The sequence below is a fragment of the Ranitomeya variabilis genome, chromosome 7 (assembly GCF_051348905.1).
Source record: "Ranitomeya variabilis isolate aRanVar5 chromosome 7, aRanVar5.hap1, whole genome shotgun sequence".
Taxonomy (NCBI): domain Eukaryota; kingdom Metazoa; phylum Chordata; class Amphibia; order Anura; family Dendrobatidae; genus Ranitomeya; species Ranitomeya variabilis.
Window position 1 is genome coordinate 199,933,568 of NC_135238.1, and position 21,744 is coordinate 199,955,311.

The 21,744-nt window shown below is 44.4% G+C and overlaps 1 protein-coding gene across 1 annotated transcript in view; it reads left to right on the forward strand.

The window, feature by feature from the left end:
• The window catches only part of LNPK (lunapark, ER junction formation factor), a 90,582-nt gene that overhangs the window by 41,562 nt on the left and 27,276 nt on the right, over positions 1 to 21,744 (forward strand). The gene's annotated exons all lie outside the window — the stretch shown is intronic.

Genomic DNA, 21,744 nt, shown 5'->3' on the forward strand with positions numbered 1-21,744 from the left:
TAGTAGTGGGGGCCAATTAGATGTATACCGGGCAGGACACCTGGATTATCCTGCTGACCCCCCATCTGGGGGTGGTACCGCTTGGGGGCAGTATTTAAAGGCAATATGGCGGCCGCTGCATGTCTCTGACCCTTTATTATAATGGAGTCACCGGAGCAGGAAGCACCGCAGGTGCGGCAGCAGCCTCAGCCTCTTGAAGAGACCCGTGCCATCTCCCAGCGTCGATCTAGTGGCAGTAGTCGCGCTGGTGGAGTCAAAAATGTTCAAAAGTCAAGCAAGTCCTCAGGTCATAAGACTACCTTGGCCAGGAAGGACACCCCATTATCTACGGTACCATTCACTACGCATCTGGGTAAGTGATCTACGTGAAAGTTCACCTAGTGATCCTTTGTCCCTGTTATGTCCCCCTTTATCCTATTAGGGGAGAAAATGTACCGCCAAGTCCAAACACAAGGAATGTGGCGAGTGTGGGGATCTACTCCCGGATGCCTATGAGAAAAAGCTGTGCAGGCCTTGCATACAGCGCCTTATAGGGGAAGAAGCTTCTGACCTTACGTCTTCCTTGAGGGATATGGTTAGACAAGAGGTCAGGGGTTCTATTAGGTCTCTTTCCCAAAAAACAAAATCTAAAGGGAAGAAACTTGCTTCTCCAGTTTCAGATATTGAGTCAGACTCGGCTGAGTTAACCTCGGATTCCTCTCCGTCTTCCTCTTCATCTATAGACGTTGAATCAGGATATTCCTGTTTGCCACTTGATAAAGTGAATCGGCTAGTTAAAGCGGTAAATAACACTATGGGGATTGAGGAGCCTCAGTCAGAGTGGTCTATGCAGGACATAATGTTTAAAGGGTTGGACAAAAAGTCCCGTAGATCTTTCCCGGTGATTGAAAAAATAAAAACTCTAATTACAAAGGAGTGGAAGAAGCCTGAAAGGAAAGGTTCACTCCCACCGGCATTCAAGAGAAGGTATCCCTTTGAGGAAGAGTCATCGTCCTCTTGGGATAAAGCCCCGAAATTAGACGCCGCAGTGGCCAAAGCGTGTAAAAAATCGTCGCTACCATTCGAAGATTTGGGCAACTTAAAAGACCCGTTAGATAGAAAGGCTGACGTTTTTCTTAAAGGGACCTGGGAAACAGCGGCAGGATCTCTAAGACCAGCAATTGCAGCCACTTGTACGGCTCGGTCACTAATGGTGTGGCTTGACCGGCTAGAAGACCAACTTAAGAACAAAGTCCCTAGGAGTGAAATCCTGTCTTCCCTTCCTATAATTCAGCAGGCGGCAGCTTTTCTCTCAGACGCTTCGGCAGATTCGGTAAAGTTAGCCGCAAGGTCCTCGGCTCTATCAAATGCAGCCCGCAGGGCTTTATGGATTAAATGTTGGCCGGGAGACCTACAGGCAAGGTCAAAATTATGCGGCATTCCCTGTGAAGGGACACATTTGTTTGGGCCTGTACTGGACGAATTATTAGAGAAAGCTGGTGATAATAAAAAACGGTTCCCCTTCCTGGGAAAACCCCCATATAAACGGGAATACAACAAAGGATGGTACAACCGTAGAAGATCATTTAGAGAAAGATCCAGGCGGGACAGTAACAGAAAAAGAGGTAGAGGCTATATCTTTGACACCTCTCGGGACTATAAAAAGCCTCAATGACTGCTGGACCAGGTGGGGGGAAGACTTTCAGCCTTCTTCCCTGCCTGGTTGAAAATTTCTAACAGCCCATGGATCCTCAGTGTCATCTCGGCTGGTCTAAGACTTGAATTTCAGACTTTTCCCTATAACAAATTTTGTATAACGCCCATCCGTTCTTCCTCCACAGAACAGCTGGCTCTAGAATCGGAGGTCCGAGATCTACAGCAAAAGGGTGTGCTGGTTAGAGTACCCACGGTACAGAAAGGTAAGGGGTTCTATTCCCCTCTCTTTCTGGTCAAAAAACCTGATGGATCTTTCCGTACAATCATTAATTTGAAAGGTCTGAATAAATTTCTACTGATTCCCTCCTTCAAAATGGAGTCGATAAAAACGGCAATAAAGCTCTTATTTTACAACTGCTTCATGGTTGTCTTGGACTTAAAAGACGCCTATTACCATATCCCAATACACACAGACCACCAACAATTTCTCAGAGTGGCAGTTTCAATTAATGGCTCTATAGAACACTTCCAGTACCGTGCACTTCCCTTTGGAGTCGCGGTCGCACCCCGGGTATTCACTAAAGTAATGGTGGAGGTCATGGCACACCTTCATGAGCAGGACATCTTAATAATACCCTATCTGGATGACCTGCTGATCGTTGGTCATTCGGAATCTCACTGTACTGACCAATTGGGGAAAGTAACATCAGTATTACAGGAATTGGGGTGGATAATTAATCTTAAAAAATCCCGGTTACAACCCTCTAGGGTACAGGAGTTTTTGGGTCTGGTCATAGATTCTAGCATACAGGAATGCCGCCTTCCAGATACAAAAGTAGATAAGATCTCTCAATTGGTGATTAAAATAATTAACAACCCATCAATCTCGCTAAGAAGAGCAATGTCTCTTTTAGGGTCCCTTACATCGTGTATCCCGGCGGTTCTCTGGGCCCAATATCACACTAGGCCGCTGCAGTGGGACATATTACATAACACCCGTTGCTTGTCAGGACACCTGGACAGTATATTTTCACTATCTACTGAATCTATACAATCTTTATATTGGTGGACACTCACAACAAATTTACGTAGAGGGGTTCCCTGGACAAACGACGTGTCGCGAATAATAACTACTGATGCTAGCCCCAGGGGATGGGGAGCGCACATGGGAAATAGCTGCACTCAAGGACTGTGGTCCCAATCAGAACAGAACTTGACATCCAACCTAAAAGAGTTGTTAGCAGTGGAACGTGCCTTAAGTAGTTTCCTCATACATCTTCGGGGTAGACATGTCAGAGTGCTCTCAGATAACCAAGTGACTGTAGCCTATATTAATCACCAAGGGGGTACTCGATCAAATTCATTAATGAATGTTACGGATCATATTTTTCAGATGGCCGAAAAACACCTTCTGTCTCTCACGGCTCTCCACATAAAGGGGAAACTCAATGTCATGGCCGACTACTTAAGCCGCAACAAACTCGGTCAGGGAGACTGGAGCTTGAACCAGACTATCTTCAATCAGATTGTTCGCTTATGGGGGTGCCCAGACATAGACCTTTTCGCGAACAAGGAAAACAGGAAACTACACCGTTTCTGCTCCTTAAATCCCAGAGAAAACCCTTACGCAGTGGATGCTCTCCTAATTCCATGGCACTTCGATCTCGCTTATGTCTTTCCCCCTCTAAATTTAATACCATTAGTTCTGAGGAAGATACGGGAAGACAAGGCCCGGGTAATCATGATAGCCCCGTTCTGGCCTCGAAGATCATGGTTTCCTTGGCTGAGGAAAATGTCTATCTCTCAGCCGTGGATTCTCCCAGAAACATCGGATCTCCTCTCCCAGGGCCCAATTCTCCATCCACGAGTCGCCAATTTACACCTAGCGGCGTGGAATTTGAAAGGTCACTACTAAGAGCAAAGGGGTTTTCTCAGGACCTTGTAAACACACTACTAAAAAGTAGAAAACCATCCACAACAAATATCTACGTTAGAATTTGGAAAAAATTTTTAGAGGTGTCAGGGTCACGTATTGACCAAAAAATCTGTGTCAAGAAAATTTTGGAATTTCTGCAAAAAGGGTTACAGATGGGATTGGCCACAAGCACTCTCAGAGTCCAAGTATCAGCTCTGGGGGCTCTGTATAATAATAAATTAGCCAATAATTACTGGATATCCAGATTTTTCAAGGCCGCATCTAGGTCCAGACCTCTAATTAAACAAAAATTGGTTCCGTGGGACTTAAATCTTGTGCTTTCCGCTCTAATGGAAACACCATTTGAACCTATTGACACAGTGCCAATTAAAATCCTATCCTTCAAAACTGCCCTATTAGTCGCACTCACGTCCGCAAGAAGGGTTAGTGACCTGCAGGCTCTATCTAGACAGCTTCCTTACATGCAGGTTAGAGAAGACAGAGTTATCTTAAAACCTGATCCTCTTTACCTTCCGAAAGTAGCCTCAAAGTTCCATAGGCTACAGGAAGTTGTTTTGCCTTCGTTTTGTTCTAACCCCACTAATGATAAAGAACGAAAATTCCATTTGCTAGATGTGAGAAGATGTCTTCTTAAATATATTTCGGTTACCGATGCGTGGAAGAAGGATAATTCCCTATTTGTATCCTTCCAGGGGGTTAGGAAAGGACTTAGGGTGTCCAAAAACACATTAGCTAGATGGATCAGGGAGGCGATTTCTCTGGCTTATTCAGCAGGTGGTGCACAGATCCCGGAGGGTATAAAAGCTCACTCCACTCGAGCCATGGCTACTTCCTGGGCAGAAAGATCGGAAGTATCGATTGAAGACATTTGTAAGGCGGCCACATGGTCTTCTCCGTCTACTTTTCTTAGGCACTATAGACTAGATTTGGGTAGCTCCTCAGATCTCACATTTGGGAGAAGGGTGCTTGAAGCAGTTATCCCTCCCTAGTCTCTTTTACTTCTCTGAAAGTCTCTCGTGGTGCTGTCATGGCGACTGAATAAATACGTAAGCTACTTACGGGTAGCGGTGTTTTTCAGGAGCCCATGACAGCACCCTTATATTCCCTACCCTCTTTTCTTGTTTGGGTCAGCACCTTCTTTACATTGGGTCCTAAGTTTTATTCACTGGGTGAATTGTACCATGTTTTAATGTTGATATGCTACTAACCTAGGAGATTCTCTCATGCTCTGTAAACCAACTGACGGAGGAGAGAGGTGCCGCCCTTTTATGTCTGAAGGTTTCCTGTCCCTGAAGGGCGGATCCCCTCTCTCGTGGTGCTGTCATGGGCTCCTGAAAAACACCGCTACCCGTAAGTAGCTTACGTATTTCCCACAAAACTTATTTTTTGGCCTCCAGTTTTGTATTTTTCCAAGGGTAGCAGGAGAAATTGGACCCCAAAAGTTGTTGTACAATTTGTCCTGAGTACGCTGATACCCCATATGTGGGGGTAAACCACTGTTTGGGCGCATGGGAGAGCTCGGAAAGGAAGTAGCACCGTTTGACTTTTCAATGCAAAATTGACAGGAATTGAGATGGGACGCCATGTTGCGTTTGGAGAGCCACTGATGTGCCTAAACATTGAAACCCCCCACAAGTGACACCATTTTGGAAAGTAGACCCCCTAAGGAACTTATCTAGATGTGTTTTGAGCGCTTTGACCCACCAAGGGCTTCACAGAAGTTAATAATGCAGAGCCGTAAAAATAAAACAAAAATTTTTTCCCACAAAAATTATTTTTTTAGCCCCCAGTTTTGTATTTTCCCGAGGGTAGCAGGAGAAATTGGACCCCAAAATTTGTTGTCCAAGTTGTCCTGAGTGCGATGATACACCATATGTGGGGAGAACCACTGTTTGGGCGCATGGGAGGGCTCGGAAAGGAAGGAGCGCCATTTGGAATGCAGACTTAGATGGAATGGTCTGCAGGCGTCACATTGCGTTTGCAGAGCCCCTAATGTACCTAAACAGTAGAAACCCCCCACAAGTGACACCATGTTGGAAAGTAGACCCCCTAAGGAACTTATCTAGATGTGTGGTGAGCACTTTGACCCACCAAGGGCTTCACAGAAGTTTATAATGCAGAGCCATAAAAATAAAACAAAATTTTTTTCCCACAAAAATTATTTTTTAGCCCCCAGTTTTGTATTTTCCCGAGGGTAACAGGAGAAATTGGACCCCAATTGTTGTTGTCCAATTTGTCCTGAGTGCGCTGATACCCCATATGTGGGGGGGAACCACCGTTTGGACGCATGGAAGGGCTCGGAAGTGAAGGAGCGCCATTTGGAATGCAGACTTAGATGGAATGGTCTGCAGGCGTCACATTGCGTTTGCAGAGCCCCTAATGTATCTAAACAGTAGAAACCCCCCACAAGTGACACCATGTTGGAAAGTAGACCGCCTAAGGAACTTATCTAGATGTTTGGTGAGCGCTTTGACCCACCAAGGGCTTCACAGAAGTTTATAATGCAGAGCCGTAAAAATAAAACTAAAAATTTTTCCCACATAAAATATTTTTCAGCCCCCGGTTTTGTATTTTCCCGAGGGTAACAGGAGAAATTGGACCCCAAAAGTTGTTGTCCAATTTGTCCTGAGTGCGCTGATACCACATATGTGGGGGGAACCACCGTTTGGATGCATGGGAGGGCTCGGAAGGGAAGGAGCGCCATTTGGAATGCAGACTTAGATGGAATGGTCTGCAGGCGTCACATTGCGTTTGCAGAGCCCCTAATGTACCTAAACAGTAGAAGCCCCACACAAGTGACCCCATTTTGGAAACTAGACCCCCCAAGGAACTTATCTAGATGTGTTGTAAGAACTTTGAACCCCCAAGTGTTTCACTACAGTTTATAACGCAGAGCCGTGAAAATAAAAAATCTTTGTTTTTCCCACAAAAATTATTTTTTAGCCCCCAGTTTTGTATTTTCCCAGGGGTAACAGGAGAAATTGGACCCCAAAGGTTGTTGTCCTATTTGTCCTGAGTACGCTGATACCCCATATGTTGGGGTAAACCCCTGTTTGGGCACACGGGAGAGCTCGGAAGGGAAGGAGCACTGTTTTACTTTTTCAACGCAGAATTGGCTGGAATTGAGATCGGACGCCATGTTGCGTTTGGAGAGCCCCTGATGTGCCGAAACAGTGGAAACCCCCCAATTATAACTGAAACCCTAATCCAAACACACCCCTAACCCTAATCCCAACAGTAACCCTAACCACACCTCTAACCCTGACACACCCCTAACCCTAATCCCAACCCTATTCCCAACCGTAAATGTAATCCAAACCCTAACCCTAACTTTAGCCCCAACCCTAACTGTAGCCTTAACCCTAGCCCCAACCCTAGCCCTAATGGGAAAATGGAAATAAATACTTTTTTTTTATTTTTCCCTAACTAAGGGGGTGATGAAGGGGGGTTTGATTTACTTTTATAGCGAGTTTTTTAGCGGATTTTTATGATTGGCAGCCGTCACACACTGAAAGACGCTTTTTATTGCAAAAAATATTTTTTGCGTTACCATATTTTGAGAGCTATAATTTTTCCATATTTGAGTCCACAGAGTCATGTGAGATCTTGTTTTTTGCGGGACGAGTTGACGTTTTTATTGGTAACATTTTTGGGCACGTCACATTTTTTGATCGCTTTTTATTCCGATTTTTGTGAGGCAGAATGACCAAAAACCAGCTATTCATGAATTTCTTTTGGGGGAGGCGTTTATACCGTTCCGCGTTTGGTAAAATTGATAAAGCAATTTTATTCTTCGGGTCAGTACGCTTACAGCGATACCGCATTTATCTCATTTTTTTATGTTTTGGCGCTTTTATACGATAAAAACTATTTTATTGAAAAAATAATTATTTTTGCATCGCTTAATTCTCAGGACTATAACTTTTTTATTTTTTTGCTGATCATGCTGTATGGCGGCTCGTTATTTGCGGGACAAGATGACGCTTTCAGCGGTACCATGGTCATTTATATCAGTCTTTTTGATCGCGTGTTATTCCACTTTTTGTTCGGCGGTATGATAATAAACCGTTGTTTTTTGCCTCGTTTTTTTTTTTTTTTTTCTTACGGTGTTTACTGAAGGGGTTAACTAGTGGCCCAGTTTTATAGGTCGGGTCGTTACGGACGTGGCGATACTAAATATGTGTACTTTTATTGTTTTTTTTTATATATTTAGATAAAGAAATGTATTTATGGGAATAATATTTATTTATTTTTTTTCATTATTTTGGAATATTTTTTTTTATTTTTTTACACATTTGGAAATTTTTTTTTTAACTTTTTTACTTTGCCCCAGGGGGGGACAATACAGATCGGTGATCTGTCAGTTTGCATAGCACTCTGACAGATCACCGATCTGAGAGAAGTGCAGGCTGCTTCACAGTGCCTGCTCTGAGCAGGCTTCTGTGAAGCCACCTCCCTCCCTGCAGGACCCGGATCCGCGGCCATCTTGGATCCGGGTCTGGAGCAGGCAGGGAGGGAGGTAAGACCCTCGCAGCAACGCGATCACATCGCGTTGCTGCGGGGGGCTCAGGGAAGCCCGCAGGGAGCCCCCTCCCTGCGCGATGCTTCCCTGCACCGCCGGCACATCGCGATCATGTTTGATCGCGGTGTGCCGGGGGTTAATGTGCCGGGGGCGGTCCGTGACCGCTCCTGGCACATAGTGCCGGATGTCAGCTGCGATATGCAGCTGACACCCGGCCGCGATCGGCCGCGCTCCCCCCGTGAGCGCGGCCGATCGCGTATGACGTACTATCCCGTCACCGGGAATTAAGTCCCAGGTCACCTTGACGGGATAGTACGTCATACGGGATTAAGGGGTTAATCTTGCTCCTAAGGCCAGAGCCAAGTACTGTAATGCGCATGCGCCAGGAGACGACAACAAAAGTGCTGATGACCCGGAAGTAGATGGCACAGGCGCTTCACAGTATGTTTGCTCTGCCCTGCTTAAAGGTAAGGTACCGCGTTTGTAGATCATTAATAAATCACTGTAATGTAGCATAACATGCTGCTATAACCAAGTTTTAAATGCATGTGAAACAGATTTCGTGTGTTATGTGTTTAACCCCTTCATGACCCAGCCTATTTTGGCCTTAATGACCTTGCCATTTTTTGCAATTCTGACCAGTGTCCCTTTGAGGTAATAACTCAGGAACGCTTCAACGGATCCTTGCGGTTCTGAGATTGTTTTTTTGTGACATATTGGGCTTCATGTTAGTGGTAAATTTAGGTCGATAATTTCTGAGTTTATTTGTGAAAAAAACGGAAATTTGGCGAAAATTTTGAAAATTTTGCAATTTTCACATTTTGAATTTTTATTCTGTTAAACCAGAGAGTTATGTGACACAAAATAATAATAAATAACATTTCCCACATGTCTACTTTACATCAGCACAATTTTGGAAATAAATTTTTTTTTTGCTAGGAAGTTATAAGGGTTAAAATTTGACCAGTGATTTCTCATTTTTACAACAAAATTTACAAAACCATTTTTTTTAGGGACCACCTCACATTTGAAGTCAGTTTGAGGGTTCTATATGGCTGAAAATACCCAAAAGTGACACCATTCTAAAAACTGCACCCCTCAAGGTGCTCAAAACCACATTCAAGAAGTTTATTAACCCTTCAGGTGTTTCACAGCAGCAGAAGCAACAAGGAGGGGAAAAATTAACATTTAACTTTTTAGTCACAAAAATGATATTTCTCTATCCCCATGATGGCACCACGGAGAGAGGGGTCCGCCCCCAGGGACAGGAAACCTACAGGTGAAAAAGGGCGTACCTCTCTCCCACATCAGTTGGTTTCCTGTCCCTGACGGGGAACCTACAGCACGTACCTGAAGGATTCTTCGTGGAGTTCCAGGGGCTGATGCAGTCGACTTTCTAACAGGGGGCGCCCTGTTACGGCTGGATCAAGCGGTTTTTTCCCTCTTTTTTCTCCCTTTCCTGAAGCACCACCACAGGGGTCGGCGGGCCTCATGGGTGAGTGGAGGAAGGCAGTGAAAGGATCCAGTCTGCCTTCCACAGGAAACAATTTTTTTATTTTCCCAAGGGTAAAAGGAGAAACTGGACCACGAATGTTGTTGTCCAATTTGTCCTGAGTACGCTGATACCTCATATGTGGGGGTAAACCACTGTTTGGGCGCACGGCAGGGCTCGGAAGGGAAGGAGCGCCATTTGACTTTTTGAATGAAAAATTGGCTCCAATCTTTAGCGGACACCATGTCACGTTTGGAGAGCCCCCGTGTGCCTAAACATTGGAGCTCCCCCACAAGTGACCCCTTTTTGGAAACTAGACCCCCCAAGGAACTTATCTAGATGCATAGTGAGCACTTTAAACCCTCAGGTGCTTCACAAATTGATCCGTAAAAATGAAAAAGTACTTTTTTTTTCACACAAAATTTCTTTTAGCCTCAATTTTTTCATTTTCACATGGGCAACAGGATAAAATGGATCCTAAAATTTGTTGGGCAATTTCTCCTGAGTACGCCGATACCTCATATGTGGGGGTAAACCACTGTTTAGGTGCACGGCAAGGCTTGGAAGGGAAGGCGCGCCATTTGACTTTTTGAATCGAAAATTAGCTCCAATCGTTAGTGGACACCATGTTGCGTTCGGAGAGCCCCTGTGTGCCTAAACTTTGGAGCTCCCCTACAAGTGACCCCATTTTGGAAACTAGACCCCCCAAGGAACTAATCTAGATGTATAGTGAGCACTTAAAACCCCCAGGTGCTTCACAGAAGTTTATAACGCAGAGCCATGAAAATAAAAAATTATTTTTCTTTCCTCAAAAATTATTTTTTAACCCACAATTTTTTATTTTCCCAAGGGTAACAGGAGAAATTCGACCCCAAAAGTTGTTGTGCAGTTTCTCCTGAGTACGCTGATACCCCATATGTGGGGGTAAACCACTGTTTTGGCACACGTCGGGGAGCGGAAGGGAAGTAGTGACGTTTTGAAATGCAGACTTTAATGGAATGCTCTGCGGGCGTCACGTTGCGTTTGCAGAGCCCCTGATGTGCCTAAACAGTAGGAACTCCCCACAATTGACCCCACTTTGGAAACTAGACCTCCAAGGGAACTTATCTAGATGTGTGGTGAGCACTTTGAACCCCCAAGTGCTTCACAGAAGTTTATAACGCAGAGCCGTGAAAATAAAAATGTGTTTTCTTTCCTCAAAAATATTTTTTTAGCCCAGAATTTTTTAATTTTCCCAAGGGTAACAGGAAAAATTTGACCCCAAAAGTTGTTGTCCAGTTTCTCCTGAGTACGCTGATATCCCATATGTGGGGGTAAACCACTGTTTGGGCACATGGCGGGGCTCGGAAGGGAAGTAGTGAGGATTTGGAATGCAGACTTTGATGGAATGGTCTGCGGGAATCATGTTACGTTTGCAGAGCCCCTGATGTGCCTAAACAGTAGAAACACCCCACAAGTGACCCCATTTTGGAAACTAGAACCCAAAAGGATCTTATCTAGATGTGTGGTGAGCACTTTCAACCCCCAAGTGTTTCACATAAGTTTATAACGTAGAGCCGTGAAAATAAAAAATAATTGTTCTTTCCTCAAAATTATGTTTTAGCAAGTAATTTTTTATTTTTGCAAGGGTAACAGGAGAAATTGGACCCCAATAGTTGTTGCCCAGTTTGTCCTGAGTACGCTGGTATCCCATATGTGGGGGTAAACCACTGTTTGGGCGCACGTCGGGGCTTGGAAGGGAGGGCGCACCATTTGACTTTTTGAACGCAAGATTGGCTGGAATCAATGGTGGCGCCATGTTGCGTTTGGAGACCCCTGATGTGCCTAAACAGTGGAAACCCCTCAATTCTAACTTCAACACTAACCCCAACACACCCCTAACCCTAATCCCAACTGTAGCCATAACCCTAATCACAACCCTAACCCCAACACACCCCTAACCACAACCCTAACCCCAACACACCCGTAACCCTAAATCCAACCCTAATCCTAACCCTAATCCCAACCCTACCCACAACTGTAACCCCAACACAACCCTAACCCTATCCTTAACCCTAACCACAAGCCTAATCTTAACCCTATTTCCAACCCTAGCCCTAATTCCAACCCTAAGGGTACCGTCTCACATAACGATTTACCAACGATCACGACCAGCGATACGACCTGGCCGTGATCGTTGGAAAGTCATTGTGTGGTCGCTGGGGAGCTGTCACACAGACCGCTCTCCAGCGACCAACGATGCCAAGGTCCCGGGTAACCAGGGTAAACATCGGGTTACTAAGCGCAGGGCCGCGCTTAGTAACCCGATGGTTACCAGCGTAAAAGTAAAAAAAAAACAAACCGTACATACTCACATTTCGGTGTCCTTCAGGTCCCTTGCCGTCTGCTTCCCGCTCTGACTGAGTGCCGCCGTACAGTGAGAGGAGAGCGCAGGGGTGACGTCACTGCTGTGCTGTGCTCTCACTTTCCGGCCGGCAGACAGTCAGAGTGGGAAGCAGACGGCAAGGGACCTGAAGGACACCGAAATGTGAGTATGTACGTTTTTTTTTTTTTTTTTTTACTTTTACGCTGGTAACCACGGTAAACATCGGGTTACTAAGCGCGGCCCTGCGCTTAGTAACCCGATGTTTACCCTGGTTACAAGTGAACGCATCGCTGGATAGCTGTCACACACAACGATCCAGCGATGACAGCGGGAGATCCAGCGACAAAAGAAAGTTCCAAACGATCTGCTACGACGTACGATTCTCAGCAGGGTCCCTGATCGCTGCTGCGTGTCAGACACAGCGATATCGTATGGATATCGCTGGATCGTACCGTCGTAGCGATCAAAGTGCCACTGTGAGACGGTACCCTAACTCTAATTCCAACCCTAACCCTAAGGCTATGTGCCCACTTTGCGGATTCGTGTGAGATTTTTCCGCACCATTTTTGAAAAATCCGTAGGTAAAAGGCACTGCAATTTACCTGCGGATTTCCAGTGTTTTTTGTGCGGTTTTCACCTGCGGATTCCTATTGAGGAACAGGTGTAAAACGCTGCGGAATCCGCACAAAATTGACATGCTGCGGAAAATACACAGCGTTTCCGCACGGTATTTTCCGCACCATGGGCACAGCGGATTTGGTTTTCCATAGGTGTACATGGTACTGTAAACCTGATGGAAAACTGCTACGAATTCGCAGAGGCCAATCCGCTGCGGATCGGCGGCCGATCCGCTGCGGATCCACGGCGGATCCGCGGCAATCCGCTGCGGATTCGCAGCCAAATCTGCACTGTGTGCACATGCCCTAACCCTACCCCTAATTCTAACCCTAATTCTAACCCTAATTCTAACCCTAATTCTAACCCTAATTCTAACCCTAATTCTAACCCTAATTCTAACCCTAATTCTAACCCTAATTCTAACCCTAATTCTAACCCTAATTCTAACCCTAATTCTAACCCTAATTCTAACCCTAATTCTAACCCTAATTCTAACCCTAATTCTAACCCTAATTCTAACCCTAATTCTAACCCTAATTCTAACCCTAATTCTAACCCTAATTCTAACCCTAATTCTAACCCTAATTCTAACCCTAATTCTAACCCTAGTTCTAACCCTAGTTCTAACCCTAGCAGAAAAAAAAATATATACCGTATATATTTTATTTTTATTATTGTCCCTATGGGGGTGATAAAGGGGGGTCATTTACTATTTTTTTTTTATTTTGATCACTGTGATAGGCTATATCGCAGTGATCAAAATACATCTGAAACGAATCTGCCAGCTGGCAGATTCGGCGGGCGCAGCGCGCATGCGCCCGCCATATTGGAAGATGGCGGCGCCCACGGAGAAGCCGGACGGACACCGGGAGGCCCGGTAAGTATGTAGGGGGGGGACCGGAGCACAGGGAGGGGGCACCGGAGCACGGGGGAAGCGGACAGGAGGACGGAGGAGCGGACAGGACGACTTAGGGGGGCGGACCACGTAACGGAGCACTGGGGGGGCGATCGGTGGGGTGGGGGCAGATTAGGTTTTCCAGCCATGGCCGATGATATTGCAGCATCGGCCATGGCTGGATTGTAATATTTCACCGTTTTTTTGGGTGAAATATTACAAATCGCTCTGATTGGCAGTTTCACTTTCAACAGCCAATCAGAGCGATCGTAGCCACGAGGGGGTGAAGCCACTCCCCCTGTTCCTGCAGATCGGGTGAAATTGGAGTTAACCCTTCCACCCGATCTGCAGGAGCGCGATCCCTCCATGACGCATACACTGTGTCACAGGTCGGATTGGCACCGACTTTCATGATGCAGCGTATGCGTCAAAGGTCGGGAAGGGGTTAAAGAAGGAACTGGGGGCTGACATCTTGGTTTCACAGCAGTTCACGACACTAACAGTGTCATTTTACAGCACCCCATGGACATAGGGTCAGCGCCGGTCTATTATCTCCTATCTATAACATTGGAGAGGTGTTAGCAGTGAGCTGGGCACGCCTCTGTGGGCTGCACAACTCACTGCTGTAGGTGTGACTAGCAGCCATTTTATTATAGCCCAGTGCTATCTGCCCAGCTCCACTTAAGGTACCGTCACACTAGGCGATATCGCCAGCAATCCGTGACGTTGCAGCGACCTGGATGGCGATATCGCTGTATTTGACACGCAGCAGCGATCTGGATCCCGCTGTGAAATTGCTGGTCGCTGCTAGAAGGTCTGCACATTATTTGGTCGCTAGGTCGCCGTGTATCGCCGTGTTTGACAGCAAAAGCGACGATACCAGCGATATTTTACACTGGTAACCAGGGTAAACATCGGGTTACTAAGCGCAGGGCCGCGCTTAGTAACCCGATGTTTACCCTGGTTACCAGCGTAAAAGTTAAAAAAACAAACAGTACATACTCACCTGCGCGTCCCCCAGCCTCTGCTTCCTGACACTAAAGCGCCGGCCCTAAACTGAAAGTGAAAGCAACAGCGGTGACGTCACCGCTGTGCTGTTAGGGCCGGAGCTCAGTCAGCGTCAGGATGCAGAGGCTGGGGGACGCGCAGGTGAGTATGTGCTGTTTGTTTTTTTAACTTTTACGCTGGTAACCAGGGTAAACATCGGGTTACTAAGCGCGGCCCTGCGCTTAGCAACCCGATGTTTACCCTGGTTACCCGGGGACCTCGGCATCGCTGGTCGCTGGAGAGCGGTCTGTGTGACAGCTCTCCAGCGACCACACAGCGACGCTGCAGCGATCGGCATTGCTGTCGCTATCGCTGCAGCGTCGCTTAGTGTGACGGTACCTTTACTCTCTATCACAGGAGCTCCATTCACAGCCTGCAGAGAGGTGACACCTGACACCTCTCTCAGCCATACAATGTATCTCTCCCCTCCCTCCACAATGCCTGGCAATTCACTGCAGACCTGGAGCTCCTTCTTATTACTGAGGGATGAGTCACAGACAGCTCTGCACAGACAATGCTGCTCCATACACACCACATAAACTAACTGTGCTTCTAATGCAGTAACTCCTGGTGATAGCAGATAACAGGGCAGTCACACACAAAATGGCTCTGCCCTGTGATGCTGCTCTTCATTCTGCCCCAGGGATATTAGACCACCCAAAAGGGGAGGGAAATGCTGATGTCAGCAGTTACTGCCCCAATTTTCCAGCTAACAGTAAAGCTGGTAAGTCTTACTATAGCTGCTTGAGGTCTAAAACGGAAAATGCTCCCCCTAGTGGTCAAAATATATATATTTGTAAGAAAATATATAATATTTTTCATATAGAAATGTTTGCAAACAGTGCAAACATTGCATTAATACATTTTATTTACTATTTTAAGCTTAATTTCACAAAAAAACAAACTACAAGAAAACTGGTGGCACCTTCCCTTTAAATCGGAGCAAACTGCACCTGCGCAGGAGTGTTATATATATATAAATAAATAAATAAATAAATAATATCTCTGTATATCTCCTGGTGACCGGTTCCCTTTATCTTTTCCACTGCCAAGGTACCATTGAATCCATTCATTTTAATTAAACTGTGTGAAACAAGCTGCTAATATTTATACATCTGATTGACAATAGGATGGAGAAACTTCATTCACAGCTTCTTGGAGTCTAGCAAATTTTTTTTTATTTTTCTGCACCCGCTGAAAATGAAGCTTTAACCTTTAAAGACAAGCCGGCAAGTTTCAGAAATGTTTTCCTCTTATTGAGTTTTCACAGCATTTGGAGCAAGCTAATTGCTTCTGCTAATAAATAATCTACAATCGATGCTGACAGCAGTTAATTGGCACCGAGACTTTATTCAGCAAAGCGCTTGGCTAACGACCTTCTTTAAATTAATAGCATTAAATGGTACGAGGAAATAAATCTGAGGAATTGCCTGTCATTTGTTGTCATGTCTAATAACTTCCGATAATGATGGCTGATAGATTTTTGCAGATTTCATTATTGAAGTTGCTGCATGTAATTATTCTCCTCATTATATGTAAACAATTAGCAACATTTGGTGTTTCCTTGCAATAAAGCCGTTAAATACCAGCAATACATTTCTATCGTTTTTCTTTTAAAGAGCTGAAGTAACGAAAGATCTGAGAAAGGAACACTGCTCTGTATTACGTGAGATGCCTGTAGAGTAGGCATGAGTTCTGGAAATGGCCTAGATTCTACATGATTATTGTGAATGTTTTTGTGGTTCAAACATGGCTGTATTGCGCTCACACTTAACAAGTATATGGGTTATGCACCCAAAATACATTGGACGACTGACCATATGATGCATATCGGGGTCTCCTGTCTCTCTTCGACAGATGAATGCCAGATAATTGAGTTGTGCTCTCCATTTTTATGAATTTTGCGCCCAAAAAAATAAAAATTAACAAATGCCACAAGATGAAAAAATTAAGTGACTTGGGAAAAAAATGCAAATTATGAATCGAGCCCTCAGCGTTTTTGTTTTGGGATGTTTCTTTTGCATTGTTGGGAAAACCTATGATGGTGCTCTTGCCTTGTAGTGTGTGCTGTTTGCCACATTTCCCTTTTGGAAATATGTACATTAAATTTTTTTTGTCAAAACTGGAACGATGGGAAAAGGGACTTGGTTAATGTTTTTTTGCGTGAATTTTATGAATGCATTTCTATATAAGTTGCCAAAAAGTTACAGAATATAAATAAGACCAATGCTTTTTTTATTTTGCGACCGGACCTATTTTGTGAAATGGGTTAATCTGAGTCTCTTACTACGTATTACAAGCAGCTGTGTCCTCCTAATAGTTGATTAAGCCTTTTAGAAACAGCCATGTCCTCTTCCTTTTTAGCTGCTCTGTTGGATACGCAGGGCATATTAATTTATGTATAATAACTGGCAATATTCAGATTCCTGGTTGAAGGGAGGAAGGTTGATGCATTATTTGCATCTTGCCGATTCACTGCTCATTGGGATGCATTTGTGCAACAAGCCACCATGTTTGTGAACCTGTTCTAATCCTACAGATCTAAGCACAAGGCTTCATTTACCATTCTGATGCTGTGTGGAATTGTACCTCTCCCAGTTAGTACATCCCATTTTGAGCTCACAGTGGAAAAGTGAAACAAAAACCTGCATTCCTCTAAAGACGTTTTCACACTACCGATTTTTATCATCTGTGCTGTCTGTGGCTTTCATGGATTTCACTCATACCTATGATAATCTACGGGCTGTACAAATGTCTTTCTCGCCACTCCTTGGGCTCCGTAAAAAATTGGAAACGTGTTTGATTTTGAGTCTTGGATCAAAATTGGCAATGCAAGTTTGAGTCTGTTAAAAAAAAAAAAAAAAAATCAGACGCGCACTTGGATGACATTTAAGTTGAGCACAATTTTCACGGACTAGCAGAATAGAGAAGGTGGAGAAACTGTGCAATACAAGGAAATCCTGAAAACATGACCTGTTGGCGGCCCTCGAGGAATGCAGTTTGACACCTCTGATGTAAACCATGTCTCATTATCATGTCTGGTTTGGGAAGAAGAGAGCAAAAGCCGGCAATTGAATTACCGGCTTTAATGATAGCTAGCGCTGTCTGAAATATATATATATATATATATATCTCTATGAGAGGGATAGATACTGTATATATGTTTTAACGAACATTTGAGCCCATAAATCCATTAGATGTCGGTTTTGCAAGCCTGTGAGATAATATCGCAGTACGGATGCCATACAGAGGATGCCATGCGCAAAATACGCTGCCACACCCTGCCTACGGATGACATACGGACCACTATTTTGGGAACATTTCCGCGTATTATGGCCGTAAAAAACGGACCGTATTTTCATACGCTGAGTGTGACGCCGGCCTAATACTGATAAAAATCAACTGGTTTGCTAATGACATGTATTTGAGAAGTGTAGTATAATTTCATTAACTGCACCTTGTATTTTTTTCAGAACTGATGTGTTCTCTTTAAAGAGGATCTTTAATTTTTGAGAGATTGAGATGATACAATAGCCTCCCCCCACTCTTTCCTAACGTATTAAAAATGCACTGTCGTGTTTTTTTTCCCAAAAAAATGTCATTAAGTTGCGCCATTTTGGTAAATATGGAGTGACTCTTATTGTGTATATTAGATGGCTCAGTAGTTTGCACGGCTACTCTGCAGTACTGTGGTTCTGGATTGTAATCGTGGCAACGATTACATCCTTATATTATCCCATTGTTGATTTCTTCTGGGAAATGGTGGTGTAATTGAAGTGAAAATCTCAGTTAATCTGACTCTTCTTTTATATAATAATAATTAAAAAAAAATTCTGATAATAGATTAGGATATTAGGTTGTAATCTGAGCAACAGGTTTTATGCACTAAAAGCATTAGGCATTTTAAACGTTAATGGAGAATAATTCTAAGCTAAGGTAAAGTTACATTAATACATGATTACTTTTCAGAACTTTCTTGATTTGTTTGCACACCAGTTTTCATGTTCTGTTCCTAATTTCACGGTCATAGTCTATTTTGCATACAGTTGCGACTATGCACGCCTCTTAAAGGGGTTGTCCAATACTTTTATTAAAGATGGCCTATTCTTAGGATTGGTCATTAATACCAGATTGGTGGGGGTGCAACGCTCGGCACCCCTGCAGATGAGCTGCTCTTGGTACCTGCAGCAGCTGGATGTTAGTTGCAGCTCCATCAACTGCACAGGGGCTGCAGCGGAGTACTCCAGATTCTCCCCTATTTATTCAAATAAGGGTGGATATGCAGTACCCATCCTTGACCACTATGCAGTGCACTTGATGTACTTATGTTGTGCAGCTCCGCAACTGATCACATCTGGCTAGCACCAGGTACAGCTGATCAACATGCATGCTGCTTTTCACCTGGTATTGTATTGATGACCTAGCCCAATAATGGGCTATCTGTATTAAAGTACCAGGCAACCCCTTTAATTAATTTGGCTCATCTTACTACAGTCCCTTTGTGTTTCTATCCTTTTAAACTGCCAAATTCTGATTTTTCTGTGTGACAGCATGATGCTGTCTTGCAGTTAAATTTGACTGTTTCCTCCACTCACTACATCCAATCACTTGCATACTTGTATTGCCTACAATTCAAAAACTTCTGTCTCTGATTAATTCTTGTCTTGATTATTGGTACCTCGCTAATTGTTCTTCCCTTCACTAAACACTCCCCTCACCAATCTATCCTGAAGCCAGGCTCCTTACTATCCAGCTGCTACACTCATGACTCCACTCTGTGCCAGTCATTGCACTTACTGCCCATCTGCTGTAGAATACAGCATAAACTTATCACTCACCCATGGTGTTCACCGCACTCTCATCCCTCATCTGTCTACTGCCCCGCTTGTGCTCCCTGTTCTGCTAATTAACTTAGATTAGCATCCTCCATAATCTGAACCTCCCACTCCTGTCTCAGACTTCTTGTGTTGTGGCATTTCTGTTGAATGTCCAACTTCAGACATTACGATTTTAAGGGTATGTGCACACATTGCGGATTTACAGCGGATCCGCAGCGGTTTTTCCCTGCAGAAATGCTGCAGAACTGCAAGTGATTTACAGTACAATGTAAATCAATGGGAAAATAAAAATGCTGTGCTAATGGTGCGGAAAATTCCGCACGGAATCCGCAGCAGATTTGAAAAAGGACCATGTCATTTATTTATTTTTTTTTTTTTGCGGATCTGCAGCGTTTCTGCACCTATTCTATTATAGGAAAACGCAGGGGTAAAAACGCATGAAATCCGCATAAAAAAAGCCCAGATCTTGACCTGCTTTTTCTGCCAAGAGATGCAGAATCCACACAGAAAATTCCACAGGCAAATCCGCAACGTGTGCACATACCCTAAAAGGTTTGTCTCCCAAGACATTTTATCCAAAGGTTGTGTTAAACATCTGATAGATGCAAGTTCCACCTCCTGTACTCAATGACGGTCAGAAATCACCCTGAATAGGGAAGTCAGGGGCCCCATTTCTGATGTAGATGTGAAGCCCAGCCACAGGACTTGCATTAATCAATGTCTTGCATGAGATCCCTTTAATTCCCAGAGTTTTAAGCATGCCATTAAACCACATCTAACTGGTCTGTTTTCAAGTCCTACAATTTTCTTTGGTAGAGGACCATATTGTTTCCCCCCTACGATCCATGCACTCAGTAGCACGGTGTACCTGGACATTATACACAGTGGGTACGGAAAGTCTTCAGACCCCTTTAAATTTTTCACTCTGTTTCATTGCAGCCATATGGTAAATTCAAAAAAGTTCATTTTTTTTTCCTCATTAATGTACACTCTACACCCCATCTTGACTGGAAAAAAAAAAAATATTTGCAAATTTATTAAAGAAAAACTGAAATATCACATGGTCATAAGTATTCAGACCCTTTGCTCGGTATTGAGTAGAATCACCTTTTGAGCTAGTACAGCCATGAGTCTTCTTGGGAATGGTGCAAAGTTTTCCACACCTGGATTTGGGGATCCTCTGCCATTCTTCCTTGCAGATCCTCTCCAGTTACATCAGGTTGGATGGTGAACGTTGGTGGACAGCCATTTTCAGGTCTCTCCAGAGATGCTCAATTGGGTTTAGGTCAGGGCTCTGGCTGGGCCAGTCAAGAATGGTCACAGTTGTTCTGAAGCCACTCCTTTGTTTTGGCTGTGTGCTTAGGGTCATTGTCTTGTTGGAAGGTGAGCCTTCGGCCAAGTCTGAGGTCCAGAGCACCCTGGAAGTGGTTATCATCCAGGATATCTCTGTACTTGGCCACATTCATGTTTCTTTCAATGGCAACCAGTCGTCCTGTACCTGCAGCTGAAAAACACCCCTATAGCATGATGCTGCCACCACCATGTTTCACTGTTGGGATTGTATTGAAGCAGGTGATGAGCAGTGCCTGGTTTTCTCCTCACATACCGCTTAGAATTATCACCAAAAAGGTCTATATTCCTCTCATCAGACCAGAGAATCCTATTTGTCATAGTCTGGGAGTCTTTCATGTGTTTTATAGCAAACTCTATGCGGGCTTTCAGATGTCTTGCACTGAGTAGAGGCTTCTGTCGGGCCACTCTGCCATAAAGGCCCGACTGGTGTAGGGCTACAGTGATAGTTGACTTTGTGGAACGTTCTCCCATCTCCCTACTGCATCTCTGAAGCTCAGCCACAGTGATCTTGGGGTTCTTCTTTACCTCTCTCACCAAGGCTCTTCTCCCACAATTGGTCAATTTGGCTGGACGGCCAGGTCTAGGAAGACTTCTGGTGGTCCCAAACTTCTTCCATTTAAGGATTATGGAGGGCATTGTGCTCTTAAGAACCTTGAATACTGCAGAAATTCTTTTGTAACCTTGGCCAGATCTGTGCCTTGCCACAATTCTGTCTCTGAGCTCCTTGGCCAGTTCCTTTGACCTCATGATTCTCATTTGGTCTGACATGCGCTGTGAGGTCTTATATAGACAGATGTATGCCTTTCCAAATCAAGTCCTATCAATTTAATTCAACACCGCTGGACTCCAGTGAAGGAGTAGAACCATCTCAAGGAGGATCACAAGGAAATGGACAGCAAGTGACTTAGTGTCTGAGCAAAGGGTCTGAATGTTATGATCATGTGATAATTTGTTTTTTTTTCTGTTTTTTTTCCGGTCAAGATAGGGTGCAGAGTGTACATTAGGCTGTGTGCACACGTTGCAGACTTTTCGAGTTTTTTTTT